The sequence below is a fragment of the Papio anubis genome, chromosome 20 (genome assembly GCF_008728515.1).
Source record: "Papio anubis isolate 15944 chromosome 20, Panubis1.0, whole genome shotgun sequence".
NCBI classification, from domain to species: Eukaryota; Metazoa; Chordata; class Mammalia; order Primates; family Cercopithecidae; genus Papio; species Papio anubis.
This window is the reverse complement of record NC_044995.1, coordinates 7,775,080-7,785,010: the sequence shown is the minus strand read 5'-3', so window position 1 is coordinate 7,785,010 and position 9,931 is coordinate 7,775,080. Positions and strand designations below refer to the sequence as shown.

At 48.5% G+C, this 9,931-nt stretch overlaps 1 pseudogene; it reads right to left on the bottom strand.

Moving 5' to 3' along the window:
- Nucleotides 1-6,790: 6,790 nt before the first annotated feature.
- LOC101010465 lies at nucleotides 6,791-7,861 on the bottom strand (annotated as a pseudogene).
- Nucleotides 7,862-9,931: the final 2,070 nt, after the last annotated feature.

The following is a 9,931-nucleotide window of genomic DNA, read 5'->3' as shown; positions in this document are numbered from 1 at the left end:
GCAGTTGTTGCCCTTCCTAGCATATCAGAGGCCCATATCTCAGGGTTATTTGTGATTCCAGATCGAAATAACTCACCAATGTCATGGGCGAGTCTTCCAAAAAAAAAAAAAAAAAGGTCTTTCAGGGAAGTTCAGGTAAATGTGAAGTGTGCCCCTAGTTTGGAGAGTATATCCCTGCCCTAAAGACAGATATTATCAGGAACTCATGGGAAAAGATTAATTGGTCTTTTGACAATAAAGAAGGTGTAAATCTTAGGAGGAGATGCCATTTATCCTGATTACCTGACAGAGGAAAGTTGCCTAGAGAAGGGGGTCAGCACCAAGCAGTCTGCTCCCAAATCCAATAGAAAATGTATTGTCCTACCTGCTACGTCCGGAGTTGCCCTTGGCTCCATCCCTTTGACGATGATGTCACATCTGGGAGCCAGCCAAGGCAGAGGGCACCCTCAGCTCAAAGTCATCATTTGTGTGGGGCCCTTTTGGCTCTTGGGACAGTCCCCTTTCTAGTAGCCGAGCTTATGACACAGGGGACAGGCCGTGTAGGGCTTTTCCCCCTTTGGCCCATGGGGGCAGTTTGCCTTCCAGTGGCCTGGCTTCCCGCACTGATAGCACTTCCCTGGGAGCGTATCCTTAAGGCAACCTGGAGGGGGCTGGTGGACTTGCAAAGCAGCTAATAATTGAGCCTGCCTCTCTTCTTTCTGTTTTTCCTTCTTCTCGGCCCTGTCCCTCTCCTCCTGGTCTCGGTTATAAAACACTGAGGAAGCTAATTTGAGGATTTGTGACATGGGGGCACTAGTTCCCAAAGCCAGCCTCTGCAGTTTTCTCCTAATGTCTGGGGCAGCTTGTGTGAGGAAGTGATCCTTTAGGACCAGTTGTCCTTCTGGGGATCCCGGGTCTAGGTTGGTATGTTTGATAAGAGTTTCCTGGAGCCTTTCGAGAAAGGCTATGGGATTCTCATGTGGCCCTTGGTCGATGGTTGCTAACTTATTATAATTGACAGGCTTGACTTGACTCCTTTTCATTCCCTCTATCAGGCATAGGAGCATATGATTTCTGGCGCAGATTCCTGCCGGGGTATCGTAGTCCCAGTTGGGGTCCTGCAGGGGGACAGCTGTAGCTCCCACGGGGTAGTTGGCGTCTGCCAAGTGGAGCTCATCCCCGCATTGACGTGCTGCCTCCCAAATGGTCTGTCTTTCGTCCAGAGAGAGGGTTTGTCCGAGGAGGATGGCGACATCCTTCCAGGTTAGTTCAAAAGTGAGGGTTAATTTACGGAAGCCCTCCAGGAATTTTCCCGGATTCTCTGAGAATTTTCCCAGGTCTTCCTTAACTTGGGACAAGTCGTGCATGGAAAAGGGGACCTGGACTTGGACTGGTCCTGTTAGTCTGCTCACCACTGGTAGCGGGCAGATTCCAGAGCGGGGACCTGGGGGCCTAGTGTAGGTTGAGGCTGACCCATCAAGGCTAAGAGTGTGATACAAGGAGGAGGGAACTGGGGGTGCCTGTTCTTTCTCTTTGGTCTCAGGAAGAGGAGGTTGAGGTGGGTTCACCAGGAAATCATTGAGGCCTCCTGGTTGAGGGCTCTGGAGTGGACGACTAAGGATAGCTAAAAGGGCAGGATCTATCTTGCAGCCTTTACAAAAATCGGGGTTTTCCCTCAAGATCATGAAGGTTTGCACATAAGGGACCTCTGACCATTTGCGGTGACACCGGCAGTAGAGGTCAAGCTGGAGTATGGTGTTAACATTTAAGCTTCCCCCCACTGGCCAGGCTTCCTGCCCTTCTAGGTCATATTTTGGCCAAACTGTATTGCAAAGGAAAACCAGTCTTTTTCGTTTCAATGCCTGGGGATCAAACTTATCCCAGTTTCTAAGGATGCATCCAAGAGGGGAATCCCGGGGTACGGAGCTCTGGTTACCCATCTGAAAGAGAAGACAGGAAAGAACATAGGATAGAGAAGGCATCTCTACACCTATTTGGTGCCTCAGGAAGGTGAGGCGTTCCACACCTTGGCCTGGGTAACATGTCCATGCCTCTATTTACAAGGATGACGGGTTCTTCACCCTGGGGCTCCAGAATTAGCTAGCCTTAGCATTTGCACCATCCATTGTCTCCCTGTATCTCATTTTGCTCAGAAGGGTTTCTTAGATTTCCTAGGATTGATGCCTAGCAGGGACGCCTTTCTCACCTCTGTGTGGGGCGAGGAAGCATGTAAGAACGTCGGGCATGGGAATAGTTCTCTTGTCTCTCATATTCCCAGTGACCTTCATTCTGCAAGAAGTCCAGTAGCTCTGCCCCTGCTAAAGTCTGCAGAGAAGGGACTCTATAGTAAGGTCCCCTTAATGCATTATAATATTGGATTAATGCATACAGATGGTTAGAGGAATGGAGGTAAATCTGATATCTTCCCCTTCTTATAGTAGGTTCCTTGGGGATCATACAGAAAAAATGCTTAAACAGGCACGGAAGCCCCCTGGAGCTCAGAGTTAGTGGACTGGGCTGTTGGTTATGGTTTTTTACATCCCTTATATGATCACATAAGCAGCAAGGGGAGCGCTGGGGGCATTTTCTATCTGCCTTTTCAACATAATGCAAAAACCACCTGACTGCTGTACAGGTCTGTAACAATGGCTTTAGGAGGCGAATGAAGAACTTCCCATTGACCCACAGGAAACTCCGGTTGTAAAGAGAAACTGGGGATTGGGAAAGAGGCCCATAAATGACCATCCGGAGGAACCTGACTGCTCGCTTGAGGAGCCACAGAATGAGGCATTCTTGAAGAGTAGTCGGGCGGAGAAGGACCCGATAATAAACGAGGGATGCCCGTAAGCGAGCATCCTGCCAGTGCCGGTCCCTGCAGTGAGAAAGGAGGCAACTGAAAGGACGAAGCTGGGTCTCATCTCTAGGGAAAAAATAAGTATAAACTTCCTCACAGGCCCTGGCAGGCCTCCGGCGACTGGCACTAAAGCAAATGCAGCAGGTCCCGGACAAGCAGGACATACAAGGCGCTTGCACATGAAGGAGGAATTCCAAGAAGCTCGGCGACGAGGACAGGGACAGCAAAGAGTAAGCAGAGTGACCTGGGGGATTGTTCACCAGTGGCGGCATATTGTGTCCAGGGGAATGGAGTGCCATGAACAGCACGTAGAAGAGCCGACTCGACACGGGAGAGTAGTTTTAGCTGAAAGATGTGAAGCTCCCCAGTCATTGCACAGTTAGGGCATATTCCCTGCCTTTCACAAGCCTCCTGCAGGGAGGGTCACCGTGTCTCAGAGCTACTCAGTGTGGAGTTTAAAGTCCTCCCTCCTCTGCTTATCACCCCTCAGGGTAAACTGAGAAATCAGCCAGAGGGAGCAGAGTGACAGTGGCTGAAGGGAAATGGTACGGGGCAGTTGTTAGTGGACAGAGCCTGAGAGGAGAAACCCCTCCCCTTAAAGTTGCAAGAACTGCATTAGGGCAGGAGGTTCTTCAGTGCAAAAAGAAGCAGAGGTCGTCAACCAGAGAATCTGGCACCAGCTTTTGGGCACTTACCTAGAAGAACAGTTCACAGGCCACCAGGGGAAAACACCAGATGTTACCAGGAGGGGCGTGGAAGTCCTCTGGGTCTCGGTCTTACCAGGAGGGGCGTGGAAGTTCTCTGGTTCTTGATCTTCTTGAATTCAGTCAAGAGACACGCAGAAAGAGTTAAGCAGGTAAGTGCCCTTTATCTAAAGGCATAGAAGCTCAGAAAGAAGAGACACCCCGAACAGTGGAACAGGGTGGGCTCCTCAAAAGAATGAGTCTGTTCCTACTAGTGCTGGGCAGAGCCTTTTTATGAGAACCTGACATGATTATTCATGAAGGGGCTGTGCAGAGATGTTCCTAGCAAGCATGTTCCAGGAAGTCCTCTGACCAGGAGAGCCCTGGGAGGGTCCATGCTGGTACACACACCACATGTCTCCTTAGCATCTCAAATCTCCACCCACCGGTGTGTGTTTTAGTATCATTTTGAGCAGAAGGCTCTTCTAGAGTGAGTTATGACAGAAGTACACATGGTTGTTAATGGAGAAAAGCCCCATCTCGATTATGTCCAGCTAGCCCCTGATAAGTCCTCTTCTGGGCCAGAGAAATGCAGCCCCAAGGCCAAGTGGAGGCAATGTAGCCACTGATCTTTTTTTGCTGTCAGTGGGCAGCATCTTTAAGGAGACTCTCAGTGAGTTGCATTTCTTTTTTTTTTTTGAGACCGAGTCTCGCTCTGTCACCCAGGCTGGAGTGCAGTGGCGCAATCTTGGCTCACTGCAAGCTTCCCCTCCCAGGTTCACACCATTCTCTTGCCTCAGCCTCCTGAGTAACTGGGACTACAGGCGTCCGCCACTAGGCCGGCTAATTTTTTGTACATTTAGTAGAGATGGGGTTTCACCATGTTTGCCAGGATGGTCTCGATCTCTTGACCTCGTGATTCACCCGTCTCAGCCTCCCAAAGTGCTGGGATTACAGGCATGAACCACCGCGCCCGGTCAGTGAGTTGCATTTCTAAAGATTCCAAAATGTCAGAGACGTTTGAACCAGAGCAATTCCATCTGGAATAGGGGCTGGAGAAAATAAGCCTGAGACCTGCTGGGTTACATTCCCAGTAAGTGAAGGCATTCTTGGTCGCAGGATGAGACAGGAGGCTGCTCTGCCTATGGAGTAGCCATTCTTTATTCCTTTACTCTCTTAATAAACTTGCTTTCACTGTATGATTCTGTATGGGTTCACCTTGAATCCTTCCTTGCGTGAGATCCAAGGACCCTCTCTTAGGTTCTGGATCAGGACCCCTTGCGGGTGACACGGGCTTCTTACGTGCTCATGCCTCGCTATCTGCCTACTCCAATACTTTCTTTCACCTGGTTTGTGGATAGAAAAACTTAATTATACCTAGTTCATCCACATCTGTATGTTGTCTGTTTATAACCAATCTGAATGGAAATTCACCTTAAGCTTTTTCCCCAGGTCACAGAAAACAACAGAGTTTTCACCTTCATTGAGATTATTCTCATCAGCTTATTTCTCTGATAGAGAGAAAACTTCTATTAAGTATCTCCATCAGGGCTCCACTGGTATAAAAAGGGATGTCAAGAAAATTTAGATGAATTTGAGAATGTGACATGAATCTGATATATGAATTAGTGCTTGTATTTTCTTTTCTTTTCTTTTTTTTTTTTTTTGAGAGGGAGTCTCGCTCTGTCACCCAGGCTGGAGTGTAGTGGTGCAATCTCGGCGCACTATAACCTCTGCCTCCCAGGTTCAAGGGATTCTCCTGCCTTAGTCTCCCAAGTAGCTGGGATTATGGGCATGCACCACCACGCCCAGCTAATTTTTTTTTTTTATTTTTAGTAGAGACGGGTTTCACCATGTTGGCCAGGCTGGTCTTGAACTCCTGACCTCAGGTGATTTACCCACCTCAGCCTCCCAAAGTGCTTCCAAAGGCATGAGCCACAGTGCCCTGCCTTTTTTTTTTTTAATTTATATTTTTCCCCACTCTTGTTGCCCAGGCTGGAGTGCAGTGGCGCGATCTCGGCTCACTGCAACCTCCACCTCCTGGGTTCAAGCGATTCTTTTGCCTCAACCTCCCAAATAGCTGGGATTACAGGCATGCACCACCATGCCCGGCTAATTTTGTATGTTTAGTACAGACGGGGTTTCTCCATGTTGGTCAGGATGGTCTCAAACTCCCGACCTCAGGTGATCCGCCCGCCTTGGCCTCCCAAAGTGCTGGGATTACAGGCGTGAGCCACCGCACCTGACCTAAGTGCTTGTTTTTCTTTCTTCTTTTTTTTTTTTTTTTTTTTTTTTGAGACGGAGTCTCGCTCTGTCGCCCAGGCTGGAGTGCAGTGGCGCGATCTCGGCTCATTGCAAGCTCCACCTCCCGGGTTCACGCCATTCTCCCGCCTCAGCCTCCGAGTAGCTGGGACCACAGGCGCCCGCCACCACGCCCGGCTAGTTTTTTGTATTTTTAGTAGAGACGGGGTTTCACCATGTTAGCCAGGATGGTCTCGATCTCCTGACCTCGTGATCCACCCGCCTCGGCCTCCCAAAGTGCTGGGATTACAGGCTTGAGCCACCGCGCCCGGCCTCTTCTTTTTTTTTTTTTTTCCCACATTTAGTTCTTTTATTTAGTTTTCTAGTGGACAATTTACATATCTCCCACACCCTGTCTTTTAAGTTAGTGTGACGATTTTCCATAACAAACTACTTAAAGGGGAGCTTTGGTCAAGAATGGAATGAAATCGAAATAAATAAATAAATAAATAAATAAATAAATAAATAAATAAATAAATAAATAAAATTTACTGCTTTTAAAAAAACCAACACTTTCACTAATTTTATATTCAAATAAAACCACACAGGGCTGGGCACGGTGGCTCAAGCCTGTAATCCCAGCACTTGGGAGGCTGAGACGGGCGGATCACGAGGTCAGGAGATCGAGACCATCCTGGCTACCAGTGAAACCCCCGTCTACTAAAAATACAAAACTAGCTAGCCAGGGCGCAGGTGTGGCGTAATCTGTAGTCCCAGCTACGCAGGAGGCTGGAGGCAGGAGAAATGGCGGAACCCGGGAGGCGGAGCTTTGCAGGGAGCTTGGAGATCTGGCCACTGCACTCCAGCCTGGGCGACAGAGTGAGACTCCGCCTCAAAAACAAACAAAAAAACCTACACAGCATTGATGGATGTATTTCTATAGTGCTCTCTGGGTCTGGCTTCTCGGCCATCGCGCTACGTACAGCTGCTGCTGGACTACAGCTCTTATTGGCCCTGGATGGCAAAGGCCTCATCATTTGGGCATTATCCGGAGGACCTGGATGGAAAACTCGAGGGTCTTGAAATCCCAAATTGTCATGGCTTCATCAATGCCAGTAGTGCAAAATTTGCGACAATCTTGCTTGTCCACCTCATAAATAGAGACTTGAGTGATGCTATCCTGGTGCGGAGTCTCCAAGGCCATGTTGCTGTCCTCAGTCGTGGCCCTCTTGTCCATGTTGCGGAAGCGTTCCATGGCAGACGTGTTGCGTTGGATGCTGTTTTGGAATGTCTAACTTGGAGATGAAGGTCGGGCAGCCATGGTCATCATAGTTAAAGAGCACTGGGCGGCAGACATGGCCAGCAGCCACGACGTTGTTGTCCGAGACCAATGACACACTCAGGAGCAGCAGGAACTCCGTCCTCAGAGTTGAGACCTGCACACTTTTGGAGGCATCAGCAACAGACACAGTGCTGTCGTGGCTGACCCAGGCCAGGCGGCTCCTACTGGCAGAGAAGCTTACCCCGTGCACCCAGCCACCAGTGCCACTGCCACCAAACTCTGACATCAGCTGCCCAAAAGGCATCTTGCTGCCCCAGGGCATGCTGACTGGCTTCTCATCCACTTCTTTAATGTAGGCAGAAAACACTCTGCATTTGAAGTCACATGATCCTGCTGCCAGCAAAACGTTGTTGGGATGCCAGTCCAAGCTGAGGATTGTGGAGCGTATCGGCTTTTTAATGTGCTTGCTCGCTCACCAGTCATTTCGAACTCAACAAACAGAAATGAGTCGTGCTCCACTTCCCACAGCAAATTTGTTCTCTAGGGGGGACCACTTCACAAAAGCAGCTGCATGATTAATTCTCAGGATCATCAGGGTTGGTTTCCAGGCACCATCTTTTTGACTCCAGACATAGGCATCGCGGTCTACCCCATAAGTGACGATGCGGTTGCTCTTGGGAACCCAGTCAATACCTGTGATGTGTCCATTGTGCTCACTGAGTTCATAAGCTTTCACCCACTGGCTCCCGTACTTCTTATAGATGTGCACTTCGTGATTATTTTGACTAAGGGCAATCTGGGTACGATCCCTGTTCCAGGCATGACAGGTAATTGACTCAAGTAAAAACCAATGCAGTGACATTAGTCTTAGTGTTTTCAAAGGAGAGAAAGCTGGGATTGGGGAAGTCCGGATGGGCTCAGAGCAGAGAATTCACAGATCCTGGACTGTCAACGTGAACTAGTGCTTGTATTTTCTAATTGTTACCAAAGAATTGATAAAACTGTGAGAGTGTGTTTGTTCATGGTCAGCAGAGTAATGGAAAAGGGAGCACCATTTTTCTTTTTCTTTTGTTTTTGGAGACAGAGTCTTGCTCTGTCACCCAGGTTGGAGTGCAATGGTGCAATCTTGGCTCACTGCAACCTCTGCCTCCCGGGTTCAAGCAATTCTCATGCCTCAGCTTCTCGATCAGCTGGGACTACAGGCCCATGCCACCACACCTGGCTAATTTTTTGTATTTTTACCTGAGATGGGGTTTTACCATGTTGCTGGGGCTGGTTTCAAGCTCCTGAACTCAGGCAATTCGCCTGCCTCAGTCTCCCAAAGTACTAGGATTACAGGCGTGAGCCATCGCGCCCAGCCCACTATTTTTCTTTTTTTTTTTTTTTGAGACGGAGTCTTGCTCTGTCACCCAGGCTGGAGTGCAGTGGCCGGATCTCAGCTCACTGCAAGCTCCGCCTCCCGGGTTTACGCCATTCTCCTGCCTCAGCCTCCCGAGTAGCTGGGACTACAGGCGCCTGCCACCTCGCCCGGCTAAGTTTTTGTATTTTTAGTAGAGACGGGGTTTCACTGTGTTAGCCAGAATGGTCTCGATCTCCTGACCTCGTGATCCGCCCGTCTCGGCCTCCCAAAGTGCTGGGATTACAGGCTTGAGCCACCGTGCCCGGCACTATTTTTCTTAATATATCTCTAGGTTTCTGTTCAATTTAACAGTTACACAGACCCCTGAATTTCGAGATTTAGAGCCATATCTTCCAATAATTACTGATGTCTCTTGTATGTGATAAGAATGAATAACACAGAGCCAAAATGAACACTCAAGGCCCTTTCGCTCCATTCAAAAACTGAGGTATGGGGCAATTTCACTATTGTTCCTATTATTTTTAGTTCTATTTTTCAAATAGTACACATGTATTTATTATTATTATGTTTTCTTTTGGAGACGGAGTTTCACTCTTGTTGCCTAGGCTGGAGTGCAATGGTGCGATCTCGGCTCACCATAACCTCCACCTCCTGGGTTCAAGTGATTCTCCTGCCTCAGCCTCCTGAATAGCTGGGATTACAGGCATGTGCCACCATGCCCAGCTATTTTGTATTTTTTAAAGTAGAGATGGAGTTTCTCCATATTGATGAGGCTGGTCTCGCACTCCTGACTTCCAGTCATCTGCCAACCTCGGCCCCCAAAGTGCTGGGATTACAGGTGTGAGCCACCATGCCCGGCCTGTATTTATTATTTTTTAAATTTTGTTTTGTGTTATATGTGGTGACAGTGTTGAAGTTTATTACAACCCTGTCAACCTAGTAAAGGGCTGAAGAAATACCAAAGATTGAAGAAACCACCAGAGGGGCACATGATCTCCAGGCCTCTTGAGGCCTCTAGGGCAAAAGCAAAAAAATAAATAAATAAAACCCACCGGAAACCACTCGCCTGCCCAGTCCCTTGTTTTTGTTTTCCCTAGGCACAGCTTACTTCAAAGCTGACCCTCTTTGTTTACATAAGAAAAAGCTCCAAATTCCCACAGTGTGTCTCATCAAGGATTTCTTACTGATCCTGGGAACAATGCTGGTTGACTTACTCAAATCTTAGGCTTCCCTGTTTCTCCAAGCCCCTGACTGTTGGACTACTCTTGGCCATTGAAATTCAGAACACCCTCTATTTCTCTCTCTCTTTTTTTTTTTTTTTTTTTGAGGCAGAGTTTCACTCTTGTTGCCCAGGCTAGAATGCAATGGCACGATCTCAGCTTACCGCAACCTCCGCCACCCAGGTTCAAACGATTCTCCTGCCTCAGCCGCCCAAGTAGCTGGGATTACAGGCATGCACCACTGTGCCTGGCTAATTTTGTATTTTTAGTAGAGACCAGGTTTCTCCATGTTGGTCAGGCTGGTCTCGAACT